This window comes from Berghia stephanieae, chromosome 11 (assembly GCF_034508935.2).
Source record: "Berghia stephanieae isolate SIO BIC M18660-M18661 chromosome 11, UCSD_Bste_1.3, whole genome shotgun sequence".
Lineage (NCBI taxonomy): Eukaryota > Metazoa > Mollusca > Gastropoda > Nudibranchia > Aeolidiidae > Berghia > Berghia stephanieae.
The window spans coordinates 41,519,514-41,538,942 of NC_088370.1; the positions used below are offsets into that span (position 1 = coordinate 41,519,514).

Consider the following 19,429-nt stretch of genomic DNA (forward strand, 5'->3'; position numbering starts at 1 on the left):
ATTATTATTATTATTATTATTATTATTATTATTATTATTATTATTATTATTATTATTATTATTATTATTATTATTATTATTATTATTATTATTATTATTATTATTATTATTATTATCATTTTATAATAATTATTATTATCTTCATTTTAGGATCATTATCTGAACTTTGATATATAGGACCTCTAATGTCCTAGGGTTTTGACCTTGACGTTACACAAATGAACTTTTATTTATTTATTTTTTTTTTAATTTATATTTTCATCACATTGCGGAAATAATTATTGTAATTAGTGGTTAGCACCTTTCTAGGTTGGTTTTTCATTTACACGAAGCCAATGTACTCTATTCTTTGTTTTTGTTTCATAGTTTTCTCACATGGAGTAGGCAACTCCCTCTCTCTGGGTGGGATTCCCGACCCCCCCTCCCCATAATGGAGAGGGAGGTGCTTGCGTGTCTTCTATACCCCAATACCCGTTTTCCAATTGCTTTCTGTCTTTGTCTTGGATTGAGATTACTTAGTTTTGTCCTGACCCTGACCGGAGACACTGGCTGGGAGGAAAACAGTCGAATGTATAGTTATAGTATTGGGAGATGATTTTATTTTTCATTGTAAATCATCTCTCTGTTATATACTGTTATTTTTTTATTTATTTTTTTTTAAACATTTGAATGTATTCCTCGTAGTGGGATCTTGTGCTGGTGTCTGGTGAGACTTTTAGATGATCTCAAACTAAGTACACTGATAGTGTGCTCTTGGAATCTGCATCTGCATCTGTTCCCTCAAGACATTATTTTGTCAGAGTGGTTTAGCTGCAAAAATGGTGCAGTGTTGTTAAAAAAGTATTAGACTTGGGTTTTATTTTTTTTATTTATTGAGGGCAACAGATATAGTTTCTAAAAGTGACAAAAAAAAAAAGATAGTTCGAATTTCTTGTCATTTTACCCCTTCCTTACCACCCATAGGAAAATCGTCACATTTGTTGTTATGATGCAGCCAACAGTTTTGTCATTCTAATTAATTTCTTTTGTACCTCATAATACTTGAACACAAATGTTTGCTATAGTTAAAGTATATTAACACTGTGTTGAAGAGCTCGTTTAGCAACAAAAAAAAAAGAAAAAAAAAAAGTAAAGCAAGAACTAACAGCTTTTGTGTTTGAGTGAAATAAATCTATTTTTGTATAGATTGGGTGTGAATTTTAGGGGAAAATCCGGCCATTTAGGCTTTTACCTTTGTGCTGTCAGCTTTCCAGTGACTGGGTGGAGTTCCTTACCTCCCATAGTGAGCAGGGAGACACTTAGTGTCTTCTATCCCACTATATCTAGTTTCCAATTTGGTTTCTGTCTTTGTCTTGGAATGAGATTGCAATGTTCTTCCCTGACCTCGGTCGGAATCCTTCGTTGGAAGGGAAACATTCAATTAAATGTATAGTTATAGTTTTGTAAGATGATATTTTTTTTTCCTTGTGAATTATCTATATTTTATTTATTATTATATTTGTTGTTTTGAATGCATAATTTTAGCATGTGAGTTTGCTCCTCTAAGTGTGATCTGTGCTGGTGTCTAGATGCGACTTTTAGGAGGTCTCAAACCAAGTAAACTGATGGTGTGCTCTTGCAATCTACATACATTATATACAAATGTATTTATTGATAGCGACGAATACTTTTTTTCAGGTTTGGTAAACCAAATTGTTATGGGCTCATTGTTGTAATGGGAATACTCTCAAACCGATGTAAAATATTGTCCATTGAAACAATGTTAAATCAAGCCAATGATTGCGTTTGGTTATCAGACCTGCAAGTGTGTGCACATCGAGTAAAAGTATTGGGCCAAATACCGAGATTGTCGGTTTTATGGTTAAGGGATTTATTTAACTTTTACATCAGTTTTTGACATCTGGTTCATTCCCAACTTTATACCATTTCAAGACGATAGGTCATTCACTGACTCAATCCTTTTTGCGTTGGTGTTTGAGGAAACTAGAAATCCATTGATAATGTCCTCGGTCTTTCACTGCTTGGGTTGCGGTCTGCACACAGTTTTCCGGGTTTCTTTAGGTCTACCTCGGTTCCTTTTTCCTTGTTGAGTCCAGCCTGATGCTGTTCTTTGGGGATGCAGTCCGAGCCACCTCCAACGTCTGACTGATAGTGTCTGAACCCAGTTTTCTGTAAGATATCCTCGATTCTTTTGACGTGGGGCCAAACGATTTTTAGGATTGTCTAGATCACTTCTAGTTTCTGCTCTGTTGCATTTGTTGTCTACCAACATTTTGATCAATACGACGGTGAAACATAAGGACATTTCTCTTACTTAAAGATTTTAAAGTTTGTTTTGACACTGAGGCTGGTTGACTTCTAAATATTCCTAAGCCTCCCGAAGGCTTGTCCCACTTTGATGATGCGTCCATTGATGTCTGTCTTGCAGTTTCAGTCAGATGAATCAAAGTCTGCTGGGTGGGGTTCCTGACTTTCCAAAGTAATAAATAACAATGTGAAATTAAATGTAAGCTTCAATTTAATATTACAAAAACAGATAAAATGGACGTTTCGGGTTTCCCCATTTATCAACAAGACAGGCTGAATGAAACACTACAGACAAATGAGATAGTGTGGTAGTGGCGTTGTTAAGATGAATTCAAATTTTGTGATGCATGTACAAAAGAAATGTGAATAAGAAAATATTAGTTGCATGGAATGTGTCGATTATTGTAGTTGATTAAAAAGTTTTAATACATTTTACTTGTCCTTTGATAAAGCGTTTCTTGAACATTGGTGATTTTTTTTCTTTTTCATTCAATAAATTATGATTTTTTTAAAAATTCGGATCAAACTATAATATTAACACAAATGTATTGAATTTGAATAGAAGATTATCATTTTATTGATTGAATTTTAATTAAAATTCTAGCTTCAACAGATGAACTCACATGATGTCCTTGTGAATTTGGGTTTAGAGAATGAAAACCAATGCCTATTTATTGGGGGGGGGGGGGGGGGGGGGAGGGAGGAGTGAGAAGGGTTCCCAATAGCTCAGTTGGAAGAGCACTCGCGTCTCGTGCAAAGGGACCGCGATCGATCCCAGTTGAAGTTTGGAGTTATTTTTCTAACCACCTCCCACGCCCCCCACCCTTCTTGTCAACCCAGCAGTGATTGTGTATGTTAATGTTAATCTTGTGGAAAGAATTTTGCAATAGACTAGCCCCCTGTCCAAAGGTGAGCAAGTAATTGCTACTAATAGAAGCGGGATATACTCCTGCTATTTGGGCCTAATGGCCCTGGAGGAATATTTCTTAGGTATTTTTTTTTTGGGCGTAGAAAATTGAATGTATTGTACTTGGATGTTCGCTTTGTTTTATTTACATCAGAAAAATCATTCTTATGAATATTGATTTGAAATATCGATAAATTATGTATATTTTTCTCAATCGAAAAGTAAAGTGATGAATAGTTTAAAATGTTAATTATCACTTCTTCTATTTAATTTTTTTTTTAAAGACATTTTTCAGACACTTTGCATTGTCTAATTATTATTTACTTCTTTTTTTTGTTGTTGTTGTGGTTTTCATTTTTGCTTGCATTGTGTTGTGTGTTATTCGTTTCCAATAAAGCTTATAAGTAGAATGCAAACTCGTATCACGTGTTCTTTTGTCATATAAGGAAAATGGAGGCAGTGAGGTTAATGTCATGTGATGATGGTTTTGGCGGTGATGATGGTATATGTATGGTACAATGAAGGCGTAGTGTTCCCACGTGCGCCTCAGATGATGGTGATAATGATGATTATCATTATTAGTAGTATTATATTCATTATTATTATTATTATTATTATTATTATTATTATTATTATTATTATTATTATCATCATCATCATCTTGGCAAAAACTCTCAAACTGGGACTTTGCGAAGAAGACATGTGTTCAGTTGGAGATCACCAAAGGCCCCATACCGACGTGCACTTATTTGCAGGTCTGATAACCCAATTCCTTGTGTGCTCATTGTTGTAATGGAAATCTCAAAAAATGACGCAAAATATTGTCAAATACAACAATGTTAAACTAGGCCCATAAGTGGGTTCGGATGTCAGACCTGATGATATGTACACGTCGTCCCATACAAGTAGGTACAAGATCCCACAAGGACGAACACCAACAAAATATCTAGGTGGGGCTCCAGACCTCCCATAAAGGGCAGGGAGGTACTTTCTGTGTCTTCTACTTCTATCCCCCTATATCTGTTTTCCAACTTTCTTTGTCTTTGTCTTTGAATGAGATTACTTGGTCTTGTCTTGGCTCTGGCTGAGAGTGAAACAGTCCGTCAAATGTATAGTTGGTTCTGGGAGATGATATTTTTTCCCTTGAAAATCATCTCTCTGTTATGCGCTGTATTATGTTTTGTTTACATAATATTATATATAATTTGTAAACATGTGACTGTATTCCTCTTAGTGGGGACCTGTGCTTGTGTCCGGATGAGACTTATGGGTCTGGGTGGGGCTCCTGACCTCCCATAGTGGGCAGGGGGTACATACCGTGTCATCTATCCCATTATATATGTTTTTCAACATGCTTTCTGTCTTTGTCTTGGAATGAGATTACTTGGTTTTGTCCTGGCCCTGGCCGGAGTCCTAGCTGGGAGAGAAACAGTCAAATGTATAGTTATTGTTTTGGGAGATGATATTTTTCCCTTGTAAATCATCTCTCTGTTATGTATTTTTATATTTGTTATTTTGAATGTATAATGTAAACATTTGAGTGTATTCCTCTTTGTTGGATTTTGTGCTTGTGTCCAGATATAGGTGATCTCAAACTAAGTACTTTGATAGTGTGCTCTTGGAATCTACATCTGATCCCTATTTGTTCCCAGTTCCCCTATGTCTTACTTTTTCTTTGGTGCTTTATTTGTAATTCTAGAACTTTTTACTATCCCATTTTCTTCCTTTTTACTGGCACTGATATAACCTAAATGTGCCCGTAAAGCCCTTAAAAACAAAACAGACTTTTAGGTGGTTCAAACTAAGTACTTACTTTGATAGGGTGCTTTTGGAATCTACATCTGTTTCCTTTTTGAACCATACCAATTCCTCTTTTTGCCTTTTCTTGTGTGCCTTAAAATTCTAGAACGGTTTACTATCCTATTTTCTCCCTTTTTACTGGCGCTGATATAACCTCAATGCGTTGCAAACGCCGTAAAACCCTTAAAAACAATAAACAATAAAATATATCTGTGAAGGTCGGACGGTGCTAGATTTGGACTATGGCTACGTGCACATATATGCAGGTCTGACATCCGAACCCACTTATGGGCCTAGTTTAACGTTGTTGGAATGGACAATACTTTGAGTCATTTTTTAAATATTTCCATTACAACAATGAGCCCATTAGGAATTGGGTTATCAGATCTGCAAATAAGTGCACGTCGGTTGAGGACTATGGCAATAAAAATTTCCAGAATATTTTTTTTTTTGCCTGACTTGACAATCGCCATCAGGCTCAGGAGCACTGTTATGTTTGTTTTGTTTTTCTTCTTCTTACAAAATTGGGTCAGTAAGGGTCCAAAAACAAACACAGTGAAATCTAAGCTAGCTTAATAATAATGAACAGTTACTTTATTCTTAACTCACTCAATCCTAGAGATTTTAGCTACTTTTCAAAATTGGAAAAAAAAATAATGTATTAAGATGAGCATGTACTCGTACATAGATAGTTTTATTCAACTACCATTAACATGTAAAAACTAAAAAACATTAGCTTGGACACTACGTCTATAATTTGTCTCAGAAAAAAATGTAATAAATAGGCATGGGGTAAAAGTAACCCCGGGTAAATTTACGGATATAGTCGGTGTTAGGGTTGAGTGACTTAAAACAAGCATGTTCCATATAAACATTCAGATTTAGGTCATCTCCAATATATTAAGCGAGCATATCATTCAGAAAAGTGAGTGGGGTAGGCTTAATGTTAATATTAACAAGAACATGCGTCTGTGTGGTCTAGTGGTATGACACTCGCTTTCGGATCGGAAGGTCCGGGTTCGAGCCTCGCTCGCAGCATAGTTGAGTCCTTTGAGAAGGCTCTTTACTCAAATTTTCTCACCGTACTCAGGTGTAAAATGAGTACCTGACCGTCAACAGCGTTGTCTCTGTCGGAAAAAGAAATGCAATACGGTCTAACAGGCGTCAATTCTATAATATATGCTGTTGGTCAGGGACCCCTTGTGCTGCGCTTTGAGCACGTTTAGCGGATATTGGGCTGTATCAAGGCTCAAAAGCATAGAGTTGAGAAGACCCCTCAAGAAGTTGTGAAGAGGACGAACTCAAGATAGACAATACATTAAAATTAACACACCTATAACAGTCTTGAAAAAGAACACAATAACAGGGAACGTTTCGGGATCGGAACCCTTCTTCAGCCAATAATAAAGACTATATTATTTTTAAAAACCCATTAATTTAGAATCCATACACGAAAGACACGCCTTGTCAAAACGTGCCAAGACACTTTGCGAAGTCCCAGGTTTGATAGTTTTTTTGCCAAAATGAGGGTCATTTACATCGATTTAGATCGATATTTGAAGGACGAGTTTTCTGGCCAAATTTTTAAATACCTATTTTTGCTTAACAGCACGACATTTTTAACTGGTTAATTCATTCGACTCGAGGGCATCTGGCTGAATTACTAAAATCAAGAAATGTCACTCGTACATAATTGTATGGTTCTACATTTATAACTGAATTGTCTCCCTTATGTTATCGTTTTGGTGTTAACGCTGACCTCACGATGAGATTCCATGCCCGACGGGGGACCTTCCGCTTCCTTATAATCCCATCTGGACGCCTCGGCTACTTTGATGCTTTGATAATTTTCTGTTCTAATTCCTTTCATAGTTCATGATCTTCAGTGTTTTGTCCTTCGTGTCTCAAAGGGGCGATTTGGTTTCATTTTAACTCACTCAATCCTAGACATTTTTGCTACTTTACAGAATTGGAAAAATGTATTAAAAATGAGCTGCAAAAACATGCAAAAACTTGTTAAAAATACAACATTAGCTTTGATACTAGATACGCCTATAATTTGTTTCAGAAAAATGTAATAAGTAGGCATGGGGTAAAAGTAACCCTGGTAAACTACGGATATAGTCGGTGTTCGGGTTGAGTGGGTTAAGCAGAACCTTGGGGAATTGATCTCCTGTATGATTTTCGTTAACACACATTATTTCTTGTTACCAGTTGGAATGAAAATAAATGTATTCGTTATTAGCTAGCTGGTACAGAATATAGTTACTTCTTTTCTGGTGCCTTATTGATGGTATGAGTCTAAGCAAACTTCTCATCAAATCTGCTGCCAGGTTTAAAACAATAAAAAAAAACTGCATTATGTAACCATTATGTATATTAGTTTGAAATAATTTAGCGAGAACTAATCATTCAACAGAAGGTCTATAAAAAACAATAACAACAAAGACTTGAATGACGTTAACTTCATCCATATTCATATATCCAAAATGTCGACAACTTGCCTCTCTCTGTAGTGGGATTTGAGCTTTGTGTACGGTTCTTATTCTCAAGTCTGAAAAAAAAAAACCAACAACAAGCCCCCTCCCCCCCCCCCCCCCAAAAAAAAAATTAATAATAATAATAAAAATATAATAATAATTTTAAAAAATACAAGCAAATTTTTTTTTAATCAACAACAAAAAAAAACAAAAAAAAACAAAAAAAAAAAAAAAAACAACAAACCCAAATTGAAATACCATCATTGTTGTATGGGCAATGCTTTCAAACCAATGCAAAATTATGTGACCCACCGTATCAATATGGTACTATATCGGAGTGGACCATGTCTCAACAACTGCACACAAATGAGCAGGTATAATAACTGAACGCAATTAATTATGGGCTCGTTTTAACACGTTTGTGATTGGTAACATGTTGCATTGGTCTGAGAGTATTATAATATTTCCATTACGACAATAAAACCGTAACGATTTAGGTTATCAGACCTGCAAATAATTACACGTTTTACCAAATCAATCTGGAAAATCTGGTTTTATGTCGAAGTGAACCAGACGTCAACAAAAAAAAAAAAAAAAAAAAAAAAAAAAGAAAAAAAATATTTAAAAAATTTTAAAAACAGATAAAAGAAAAAATTAAAAAGTATAAAAATATTCAGAAATATGATATCTTGTGGGTTTTTAGAAAATATTTTGTTGTTGTTTTTTTTTTTTTCCCGCTGTTGAACAACTACCTGTTTTCTTGCTGCTCAATAAACTAAAATAAACGTAACGATATGGATAGTATGCAGATGACGTCACTCAGGCCTTTGTTATTGTTTTTGCCATCCGCGTTTGTGAGTTGTTCTCACTAAACTGTATTCACCAGACTATAAAAGTTCATGGTTACACAGAGTTTGTGTGTTGGTCCGTTATACTTCCGGATGGCAATGTTGTGAACTCCTTGGCCAAGCGCATTCTATCTATATGACACCCCAACCATAGTTAACAGGACGTTAGTCTGTGACCCCAACTGTGTGGAAAAGGCACTTTACTCGCATTTTCTCACCTCACCTCTATGTGAAATAAGTACCTGGCCCTTGGAATAAAAATATTATTATTCCAAGACCTGGCCGTTAAGGGCGCTGTCTCTTCCGAAAAGAATTGTTGTAATAGCGCTATTCCGACTATGCAGTCGTGTGTTATGACACTCGCTTTCGGATAGGAAGGTCCTAGGTTCGCTTTGCGCATAGTTGAGTTCTTGGAAAAGACTCTTTACTCACATTCTCTCACCGTATTCAGGTGTAAAATGAGTACCTGGTTGTTAACAGTGTTGTACCTGTCGGAAAGAAATTGTAATATCGCCGAACAGGAGCCATGTCCCGTTCTACTACAGTATGGATGTACGGCTATGTGGTCTTGTGGTATGACACTCGCTTTCGTATCGGAAGGTCCTGGGTTCGAGTCTCGCTCGGCGCATAGTTGAGTCCTTGGAAAAGACTCTTTACTCACATTCTCCCACCGTACTCAGGTGTAAAATGAGTAGTACATGGGTCGTTAACAGCGTTGTCTCTCTCCGAAAAAAAATGTATTATCGCCTTACAGGCGTCATGTCACGTCCTACATGTTAGGTGTTGCTGTTGGCCAGGAACCCCTTGTAAAGCGCTTTCGGCACGTTTAGTGGATATTGCTCTATATAAAAGCTCAATCTATAAGACATATGGCGTAGTACTATAGCCATATACGACGCCATAACAGTCTCCAGAAGTCAATACTTGGACAGATTATTGGGGGAAAAGGGAGGAGGAGACAACGAAAGAGCTGGTTGGGAAACGTAAAAGAAATGACTGGGAATATGATGTAGTGATGAAGGTCTTCTCTGAGATGGCGCTAGACAGAGAATTGTGGAAGACCATAGCATTCCTCCCTCTATGAGAAGGAACCCCGGTAAGATAAGGTAAGGTATAACGTTAAGGTTAAAGGTCGTATTTCTGGTCATCTTTACTTTAAATTTATTTTTCATCATCTCGTTCACTTCGTGTCATATTTATTTTAAACAAACAAACAGACTAAAAACAAAACAAAACAAAACAAAAAACAAAAACAAAAACAAACAACAAATAAATGTTCCCGTCTTTCCAGATTCAATTCCCTGTCATTTCCCTGCCAACGCCCAACAATCAAGGTTCAGAGTTCAGAGGTCATGGTTCACCGTTCACCTCTCTTCTCGGCGAAGAGAGTTAAAGCTGTGTAGGCGGTGGCTGTAGTACCCATTCCACGCACACACACAGACAGCAAGGAAAAAGTTGCCAGTTTGTATTTATTTCTTATACCAAATTCCTTATTGCATTTAGTTAAAAACACTCATACCATCCACCAGCCGGATCAACATACAAAACGATGTATAATATTAAACGTTTATAGTCTGATTAATACAATTTAGTGAGAACTACACATAAAAATGGATATCATCATTCATTTTATCAATACAATTTCATGTACGTAAACTAATAAAATCAAATTAAACGTGCTTTACTGTTTTTCATCGATGAACATTAATTGTGACCTAAACGGTATTATGTCGGAATTATCTAGATGAAGAAAATTAACTATGAAATAAAGATAGTCAGAATTTCATTTATGCTTTAGAATAATAATAATAATAATAATAATAATAATAATAATAATAATAATAATAATAATAATAATAAATAATAATAATAAATGAATAATAATAATAATAATAATAATAATAATAATAATAATAAATAATAAAATAATAATAATAATAAATAATAATACACATTTATATAGCGCTCATTCTTGTGTAAAACACAAGCTCTGGGCACTTTACAATATAAATATCAATTTTAAGTGAAAAAAATAAAATAATAATAATAATTCATAGCCAAATCAAGGATTCATAGAGTCAACAAGTTGAAGAAACAAAACTCACGCTTTTCAATGAAGACATAAATTCTAACTCGTTTATAAGTTAAGTTTAAAAAATCATTTATTACATATAGATAGTATGCGCTTGGCTAAGAAGCTCATAACATTGCCTTCCGGAAGTATAACGGACCAACACACAAAACTGTGTGTATCCATGAACGTTTATAGTCGGGTTAATTCAATTCAGTGAGCATTACTCATAAACGCGGATGGCAAAAAACAATAACAAATACCTGAGTGACGACATCTTCGAACTCTCTATAAGAATTATTGTCACCCCGTGCACCTATCCCCGAGCTAGTTGACCCGACTTGTCACATATACAAAAGGAAAATTGAAACACATGTCATTAAAATTAAAACATTAATATACCAACGCTGGAGAGCCGGGAAGTTGGATGAGAAAATTAATTTTATCTTAAATACTTTGAAAGTTCCCTCAACCGACGTTTACTTATTTGCAGGTCTGCAATTCATAATGGGCTCATTGTTGTTATGGACATCTTTTAAAAAGTACGCAAAATATTGTCCATGACTACTACAACTATGTTAACAGGTATAGATAGTTCGAAGATGACGTCACTCAGGTCTTTGTTATTGTTTTTTGCCATCTGCGTTTGTGAGTAATGCTCACTGAACTGTATTAACCTAACTATAAACGTTCTTGGATACACACAGTTTTGTGTGTTGGTACGTTATACTTCCGGATGGCAATGTTATGAGCTTCTTAGCCAAGCGCATACTATCTATAAGTATATTTCGCCCTCGTTCAACTCATAATTTCTTCCAATATTCATTTGGCCGCAATAACATAGCTACATGCTCTCTTTATCAAAATGGTGAAATATTATGTCAAGAAAAAGTGACATTGAACCTTGTCAGCTAAGAGTTTTAAAAATGATGCTAAGGTTGATTGAAAAGTATTTTTCTTCTTCCGTACGATTTTTACGTTAAAATTTAAAAAAAAAAAAAAAAAAAAAAGCAAAAATAATAATATCTGGTATACCTGGTCGGTCACACGCCACACATTACAAACACACACACCGTCGACTGGTCTTCGCTAGCAACAGAGAAATCGTGTCCGGCGTCGGCGTAAGAAGATCAGTCGGCGTAAAGTGCAGTATGTCCGAGTGTGTTGCTTATTATTATTACTAAAATCTAATGTTTGGAAAAGACACGGTAACCTAACTTAGATTTGAGTAGATTGTTGTGAATTTGTTCTAAGTTCGTTCGTTCAAACAAACATCGGAGAGTGTTGCAATGATTCACGGCTCACACTCTTTCGATTAGGAGACATGGATTAAGCACTTGGGTTTGAAATCAGTTGAGATTGAGATGAGATTACGTGCTCTGATTTTCGCGCACCGGTGTGTTCTGTTCGTCTCTACTAGATAGTCCATCCAAATCCAAGAGGATAACTGGCTTCTAAAACACAAGTAAGCATGGCCCTCTACTTCTATATTTATTGTAAAAAATTGACTTTTATCGTAATCCACGGCCCACAGTAACTTAGTACTTGACTCACAGGTATGTGAATGTTGTAATTCACAGGCACAGCACTAGTCCTAGATTTAGTTACTCTATGAATCTATGAATGGGATCTATAGACAGGTCTCACTGATGCTATTTTGATGTTTTTGTTTTTATTTTTCTCAATATCTTTAAACAATAATAGTTAATAATAATAGTAATAATAATAATAGATAAGTTATAATAATAATAATAATAATAATAATAATAATAATAATAATAATAATAATAATAATAATAATAATAATAAAAGAAAGTTATAATAATAATAATAATAATAATAATAATAAAAGAAAGTTATAATAATAATAATAATAAAAGAAAGTTATAATAATAATAATAATATAAAATACTAATAATAATAATAATGATGATAATATAATGATGATGATGATGGTGATGATAATGATAATAATAGCAATAATTAAAATAATAGTATTGAAAACAATTAGTATAATAATAATTTTAATTATGACAATGATTACGACGCTGATAACTGTAAGTAATAGTAATACTAATGATTTTGATGATTAAAATAAAACAAAAGTAATAATGAAATTGATAATAAGTGAAAATAGTTATGATAATAAAAGTAATAAATAAAAATGATAATAACAATAATGCCAATGCTAATAGTGATAATAATAATGACAATAGTAATAATAGAATGAAATCTGTGCGTTTTGAAATTTCTGAAGAGTAGGTATTGTTATTGAGCATGTATTTATTTATATTATTATTATTATTATTATTATTATTATTATTATTACTTTTATTATCATAACTATTTTCACTTATTATAATATTATTATTATTATTTTTATTTTAATTATTAAATATTATATTTTATTATTACATTTGTTTCGTGTCATTGTTATAATTATAAAATATTTATTAGTCTTTATATATATTTAAATATCAGTAATATAACAAGTTTTATAAATATAATTGTTTTTTTGTTTTTGTTTTTCTGTAAGTTATCAGGTATTAATTAGTTCACCGCTGTAGTTGTGGCTGTAGTAGCCAACACACAGAAACTGAAAGTCAAAGTTGGGGGACCAGGTTCGGTTCTCCCTGTATCATATCACATATCAAAATTACCTGGGGGGGGGGGGGGGGTTACATTGGACTGCAGCCTCTCCTATTGGGTCCATCCAGGGCAAACACATCTCAAAGGTCAGTGTTGTATGTATGGAAGATAGAGAAATGCAACAATCTTGTGAGGAATTTGGCAGGAACTAGGACTTACTCCCTGGCACTGTGCTATGGGTGGAGTATTGTGCTTTAGTGTGGTGTAGAAGCAAGAATGTTGAGAAGGTTGATGCAAGTCTCTGCATAGCTTTGGACACGTTGGCAACAACACACTGAATAATGAAATGGCGGCAATGCTTGTCGTACCATTAATTGGTACAGGATAGAGAGAGTATAATGCAGGGTAATCTCTCTCAGATACAGGAGCGGAAACAGATCCCAGCAACCTTTGCACTTAACTTCCCCGATTTTGGAAATTTGATCCTTCGTGGAGGCAGTGATTTAGTCTTCTCGAAACTGAGAGAGAATTCACCAGGCTTCTGTACCAGCCAGACGAACCGTTGGGCGGTTGTAGATTAAGGTTATGGTCCTATCTGAGAGATGTACTGGAGGGCATGACGGAGGGCAAAAGAGGCAGAGGAAGACCACAAAGAAGATGGCAACAGGATATACAGGAATGGCTCAACAACGGCGTGACGGAATGTGGCAGATGGGCACAAGACAGAGACTTCTTCCGAAGGACTGTTTGGGAGGCTACGTCCAAGTGATATGCCACAGAGAGAGAGAGAGAGAGAGAGAGAGAGAGAGAGAGAGAGAGAGAGAGAGAGAGAGAGAGAGAGAGAGAGAGAGAGAGAGAGAGAACCTATCTGACATGGCAGAGGCCGTGATTCATCAGTGAGGGCTTTCCACCTGTCCATATTCTAGTGTGAGATCGTTAGAGGCTGCTACTGCAACATATCAGGTACATCTGCCAATCTGATTTCACTTGAAACTGACTTAAACAGGTCATGGGAAAGGAATCAGGGTATATTTGAAGGCCTAATAACTCAAATTTATTGTTTTATGCTCATTGTTGTGATGGGAATATTCTAAAACCAGGATTATTGCCAATTACTACAATATTAAATCTAGCTCATTCTCAAACCAACACAAAATATTGTCCATTTCAGCAACATTAAAGCATGCCCATATTGCGTTCAGTTATCAGAACCGTGTAAAGGGGGGGGGTGGGGGGGGGGTGGGGGGGGAGTCTAATTAGAATGAATTTAGAATATATTATAATGAGATGATGATGGAGAGAAGATACTTCACATTGAAATAGTTAAAACCGTTTTGTGATTCGTTCCATCATTAATAATAATAATAATGATAATAATAATTAATAATAATAATAATAATAATAATAATAATAATAATAATAATAATAATAATAATAATAATAATAATAATAATGATGATGATAATAGTAGTAATAATACTAATTAACAGTGAAACTTTGTATATGTAACAACAATAATCCACAGTGAATGACATTTTCAGCTAAAGACCTTAATTTGAGTCATGTATATAATTATTATTATATTATATTATATTATTATGGCCAAACTATATGGGTTGTCTATTATAGACAATACATATAGTTTTACCATGCTTAATGCGTTTCTTATTGCTTTCTCAAGTCCATCGGTACGTATTCTATGGAACTAATAAATAGATTTTTGTTGCAGTGTTGCTCTTCCGAAATAGAAGGAGAGAAAAATGAGGTCTTTTTTCACGTTGATTTTGGTAAATCTGGTGATATGTAATGTGAGGTCTATGTCGAATGGGCACAAATGTATGGCTTTTCCCTAGAAGATGGTGAAAACCAGCTGTAAATATCTATAACGGCTTAAGAATACTAAGCCTTTGAAATCAAGGGGAGACTTGATGAATTGTATGTAGTCCATGCGGTCGGTCATGAGCACAGAATAGGGAGGAGGGGCTTTCCTATCTCCGGTCTCGAGTACCAACCATTTCTTCCTATTCTTATTGGGAGGCAAATGGCGATAGAAGGGAAATTATAAACGGCAAGCACAAGATAAATAATCAGAAGACGAAGAATAGTTATCAACTGCAGTGCTAGAAAAAAGTGAGCTTTTGTATAGTGCAATGTCCACTAATAATGTGGGACAGTATTACAATTTGTTTTCCAACAGAAACAACGCATTTTAAAACTGGAGCATATTGAGAAAATGTGAATAAAGAACATCATTTTTAAAGGACTCAACTTTGCACGGCCCAGAGCGGGACTTGAACAGGAACCTATGTGTTCGAAGACGAGTGCTATAAATAGATTCATACAAGGCGATGTTCACCAAACGCCTTTTTTTTTACCAGGTGCGAAAAAAAAACTGTAACGTTTTGAAGCCGTTCTGCAAGTATATGCAATGTTAACCAAATAGCGCATACTGTGTTCTTTAATAAAACGGCAGTGTTGCCGTCAGATTATTGAAGATGCAAATCTGATTTTTTTGCCGCAAATAGACCCATTTATTGAAATATGTACCAACGGCATGTACTCAATTTTAAAATGTAAATGTTGCTGCTACCACATTATCTCATTCATCTGTAGTGTTTCATTCATCCTGTTTGTTGATAAAGGGGAAACCCGAAACGTCCATTGTATTTGTTTTCGTAATTAAACTGAAGCTTAAATTCAATTTCACATTGTTATGTCAATTTTAAAAGAGAATTTGTTTTAAACTGTCGATTCCAGTTGTTTTAATTAGCGCATCGCATAAATATTTGCCGTATCGAAGATTCTGGACGTACTCATAGATATGTCTCAAATTTTGCTGTAACAAATTTGTTTTCCCTTCAATTTATTTTCTTTAATAGTGATTCGAATTCCCTATTTTGAATTGACTCTTATTAGATACTCTGCTTCTGTGGGGAAATAAATTGTACGACTCTAATAATATAAACCATATTGGACATCATTGACCAAGTACTGTAGTCCAGCGGATTCAAGTCATCATGACTAAATGAAATAAATCAAATATAATTGCTGCTTTGCAATGAACATTGTATAATCTCATAAGGAGAAAAACGTATTCCTGTCTCTTCTATCTCCATCGGTCATTTGTTTTTTCAACAAGACGGGGCGACAACTTCCTACGCAAGTCACATCACACTGCTAAAAATAGAAACAGAACGGACATTTTGAAACTTTTCTTTCTCGTGATTTTCATATGACTTTGGTATAACCGGCCTATCTAGTTTCTTTTCTTATCCAATAGCGGATTTTTAATTAAAACTCGGCGTGTCCATAATATAATAACGTTAAGTTCTAGTTTGTGTTACTTGGGAATGTTCGAATATGTCTGATTTCTTCTCGGTATTGAAACAGCATCATACTTTTTCCAGTTTTGTTGGGGTTTTTTTTGGAGTTTTTTTTTTTTTCATCTTTTCTCGCAACCTATACAATAATAAATTCTTCATTGAGTCAAGATAGTATCTAGTTGTCATGTTAAAGTTGTGCCAATCCAATTAATTGCTTCTCTTCTATGTCCTTATAGTTATTACATGACCCGAATAGACCCACATATGGCGAGTGACTCATAGGCTTGGAACAGATTGTTGTCTACTTCTGATAGTGTTACACTATTGTTTAAGATAAAAAATAAATTGTAATACAATCATTGATATTATCCACTATTGTTACTAAAGTTACTATAAATAAACACCCGAGAAAAAAACGTTTATAGATAGAATGAAGTTGACGTCACTCATGTCTTTGTTATCGGTTTTTTTTGCCATCCGCGTTTATGAGTAATTCTCACTAAACTGTATTAACAAGACTATAAGGCCGGTACCGCACCACAACTTTTAGTTGATCTACTAAAAAATTGAAATCGTGTTGTCGAGTTGAGGTACAATATGTCTTACCTCACCACAACTAAATAGTTGGTCGATTTTTTACCTGTTGCGTCATTGTAGGGCCTTGTTTCGATCATTACAATAATGGATGTGTCAGAGGTTGCCTGTGTTTGTGCTTCGACATTTTCCATTCGGAAAAAGTAAAAACCAAAGAAGTTTAGGGTTCATTCAATTCTTAGTCAGAGATTACCTAAAGGGAAATTTAAAACCCTTTCCCAGGATCTTCGAGATTACCCAAAAAAGTTTTTTGCATATCATACAATGAGTCTTTCAACTGCAATCAGTGGGACCTCTGAGTACTTTCCAGGGAACAAGTTTCAGGTAGTGTATATCACCCCAGAGAGAAAAGGTTTGCTCTCAATCAATGAAATCAGTTTTTCCGTCTTGTTTGCATCGACATCCACATTGTCCCTCGCTTTAAAAAATATAGATAGTATGCGCTTGGCTTAGAAGCTCACAACATTGCCATCCGGAAGTATAACGGACCAACACACAAAACTGTGCGTATCCATGAACGTTTATCGTCAGGTTAACACAGTTCAGTGAGCATTACTCATAAACGCGGATGGCAAAAAACAATAACATAGACCTGAGTGACGTCATCTTCGAACTATCTATAGATAGTATGCGCTTGGCTAAGAAGCTCATAACATTGCCATCCGGAATATAACGGACCAACACACAAACTCTGTGTAACCATGTACTTTTATAGTCTGGTTAATACAGTTTAGTGAGAACAACTCACAAACGTGGATGGCAAAAACAAAAACAAAGGCCTGAGTGACGTCATCTGCATACTATCTATAGACCTCTCTGTATGTACTACACGGAACAGTAAAAAATCAGACCTCTTTATTATGTTTATACACGGAATAGTGTGTAATCGACTCGTGTCAACTTAACTATCTTGTTGTGGTGCGATGTCTTCCTCTATTTCTCACTAGCACAAAAGTATTGACCAACAGTTGAGTTGAAGCCAGTTTGTTCCTCGGCACAAAATTTCACGATTAGAAAATTGAGTTGAAGTAGTGCAGGAGTCTTCTTATTTTCATTGGTCACATTCAATCCTTTCAGCTCAATTTTTTAGTTGATCAACTCAAAAGTTGTAGTGCGATACCGGTCTAAACGTTTAAGGTTACACATAGTTTTGTGTGTTGGTCTGTTTTAGCGCATACTATATATAGTTAGAAGATGACATCACTCGGGTCTTTGTTATTGTTTTTTGTCATCCGCGTTTGTGAGTTGTGCTCACTAAACTGTATTAACCAGACTATAAAAGTTCATGGTTACACAGAGTTTGTGTGTTGGTCCGTTATACTTCCGGATGGCAATGTTGTGAACTCCTTGGCCAAGCGCATTCTATCTATAGCCTTAAGATGAGAGAATGTAGTGAGAACTATTCATCAAATTCGCTGTTTAGAAACAATAACAAATAGCTGTGCGTCGTCGACTTCATTCAATCCTTGATCAACATTCCATCCGGGCTCCCAGCAGGCAGCCTTTATTTTATTTACTCTCGACAAATATTCATTCAATCGCTTGAAATCGAGGCCCGAATGTATATTGACCATTCGTCTAAAAACGCTGTTGCGTGGAGGGACACCTGACGCTTGAAATAGAATTTTAGGCTTAACTTTCAAAGTTTTTGAGTTCTATTATTATTATCATCAATACGGTCTTTGAGGAGAATTTGGTTTAAAACTCAAATCTTTTAAAATAAAGAAGAAGAAGATGAAAAATAAACAAACAAAATAACCCAATATATCATTACTTTGAAATCACTTTTCTTCAATTAATTTATCCCGACATTAATAACAGATTGACACCGAAGGTAACGAATATTTTCTTGTGCTTTGTTGGGAAATTGACAAAATGCGGTTGTTTATATATATATATATATATATATATATATATATATATATATATATATATAAAATATATATATATATATATATATATATATATATATATATGTGTGTGTGTGTTTAGTGATAGGTGAAAATAGATGCTTCATATTTTCAACGCTGGATTCAAATGACTCAAGTGAATTAAAAATTTTTGTTTATTTTAATGTTTAAATTTTGGCAAGGGCCTTTTCACGTCATTATTGATTTATGTGGATTAAAATGGCCCCTGACGCAACTTCAGACTTCAAAAGTAATGTCAGATTTAATATATTTTTACGTTGTTTTCAGTTTTATTCTATCGATATGTGACGTTAACGTTTTCTGGACGAAATTAAAGGGGGAAAAAAATAATAAAAGAAAGAAATAAAATGGCATTTTTCTTTCCTTTCCAGGAGCAAGAGATGTTTTGTATTTATTTGAAGGTCATTAGACAACAATGCCTGCATTGTTTTGATGAATGGGACGTCGTGTATTTATTGTGTCCTTGTAAATGGGGATGGAAGGCGTGGTGAGAGTGAGGATCTAGAAATATATTTTTTTTTAAAGATAAATAAAAGTGGACTGTTTACATGTTGTGGAAATGACTCATGCTTGTCACAG

At 34.8% G+C, this 19,429-nt stretch overlaps 1 protein-coding gene across 1 annotated transcript in view; it reads left to right on the forward strand.

Moving 5' to 3' along the window:
- The first annotated feature begins 11,458 nt into the window (after positions 1 to 11,458).
- The window catches only part of LOC144957039 (uncharacterized), a 79,342-nt gene continuing 71,371 nt past the window's right edge, over positions 11,459 to 19,429 (forward strand). The window contains exon 1 of the mRNA XM_078887976.1: positions 11,459 to 11,878. The gene's annotated coding sequence lies outside the window, so the exon portion shown is untranslated. The remainder of the gene's footprint in view (positions 11,879 to 19,429) is intronic.